The sequence below is a fragment of the Cynoglossus semilaevis genome, unplaced genomic scaffold (genome assembly GCF_000523025.1).
Source record: "Cynoglossus semilaevis isolate Cse_v1.0 unplaced genomic scaffold, Cse_v1.0 C19218542, whole genome shotgun sequence".
NCBI classification, from domain to species: Eukaryota; Metazoa; Chordata; class Actinopteri; order Pleuronectiformes; family Cynoglossidae; genus Cynoglossus; species Cynoglossus semilaevis.
Genome location: NW_007585635.1, coordinates 1 through 1,583, shown reverse-complemented (window position 1 = coordinate 1,583; position 1,583 = coordinate 1). Strand labels below are relative to the sequence as shown.

At 43.1% G+C, this 1,583-nt stretch overlaps 1 long non-coding RNA gene across 1 annotated transcript; it reads right to left on the bottom strand.

The window, feature by feature from the left end:
- LOC107988160 (uncharacterized) lies at positions 1–1,576 on the bottom strand. Its single transcript, XR_001759821.2, has 6 exons — positions 1,332–1,576; positions 1,095–1,179; positions 852–1,016; positions 569–725; positions 107–175; positions 1–27 (listed from the first exon to the last, which is right to left on the bottom strand). It is a non-coding gene; the product is annotated as an uncharacterized LOC107988160 (long non-coding RNA).
- Between the last annotated feature and the right edge of the window lie 7 nt (positions 1,577–1,583).

The window sequence follows — 1,583 nt, the reverse complement described above, 5'->3', positions numbered from 1 at the left end:
GTGAGCTCCGTGCTGTTTGGGATTTTGCTGAATAAAACAAAACGCACAAACATGTTAAAGAGTCTAACAGGGACCGCTGCAGCTGAATTCTAACGTCGTGTCTCACCTTAGTTCAACCTCGACTGTAATCGTGTCCTGCTTTTCTTCATGAACCTCAACTATCTGTTTCTGTGACCTAGAAAAACACAATGTGGTGAATAAAGTTTCCTTTGACCAAATATGGTTATTCCCATCACAGGATGGCTCCATCCAATAGTATGACCTGATACCTACACCCAAATGCTTAACTTAAATTACAGCAGTGTTTCTCAAAGTGTGGGGCGTCACAGGTGACTGGTTTTCACCTTTTGACCTTTGTGTTATTTGATGTTGATGATGTAACTGGTCAAGATTGTTGTTGGGCTGTCGGAGGCAGGTTTTTTTTGGAAAGTCAACCACTGCTCAAAAGAAACATTATTATTCTTGTTAATACTAATAGTTTTCCAGGAGATACTCCAAGTTGTGATATTGGTATCGGACATGAAAACATTGTATCGAGCCATCCCCAAGTTTTTTTTTTAATTCCTACCTGACCAGACTGGGGGAATTCATTTGTCTCCTAAATCGTGGGTGTTCTGGTGTATCAAAGGGGGTTGTGGGTAACGAGTTGTTTGAAGACAGTGTGGTGGCAATAGATGCGGTGGTGGCATCTTCAAATGAAGGAGGAGTGCAGGGTGGATCTCTGCCTGTGAGGGGTTTACCGATCAATACAGTTTTAAGAAATAGGAGAGTCATAAATTAAGTAAAACTCTAAACCTTAAATTAAGACTCAGCATTTCTATTCAAGTCACAGCTCTATAAAGAAGTCCTACCATTGTCCTCCAGCAGAGGGAAGCTGCGAGCACCTCGTAGATTCTCCAGGTTTTCCTGTCTCTCTTCACTCAGCGAGGGTCGCTGTCCCGCTAGGCTGTTCCCCGCGCTGGATTTGGACGTAGAAAATGCCCCTCTGCCCCTCTTTGATGGGGAGGATCTTAGGGCTGTTAAAGAAAAGTTGTACTTTCATTTGATATCATTAGACGTCGTACTGTTAATAATATGAACCCTGACAGACTTACAGCTACTCTTCCTGAACACGATGGAGCTGCAGAATTTGTAGAACCTCTCAGCGTAGAACGCAGGCCTGTGAACCGACACGGTGTCCTACGAAGAACAGAGGCTGCAGTCATGGAACTGGCTGAGTACAAATCAACTCCCTGATTTACTGTAACTGCCACATTAACGTCTGAGCTGATGTAATTGACTGGGGTTTGTTTTTGGAATGATTAGTCAGCAGCTGTGTGAGATCTACTCACCCCATCATGGATGAGAGACTTCCAGGAGTGCTCCAGTTTCTTAATCAGTCTGTCAGACAGGATTTAATTAAGTCATTAATCTCACTCAAAAACTCACTGCGGTTACTTGGCAACTGTGGACGGAATCAAAGACGGCGGTCTCACTGGGAGAGTTGAGATCTTTATTAGACCTCTGTATGTCATCGTGAAGTGATTAGAGGAGCTTTGATATGCTAACTCTTCAAATATAATCGGAAAAGTGGCAACAAAAAT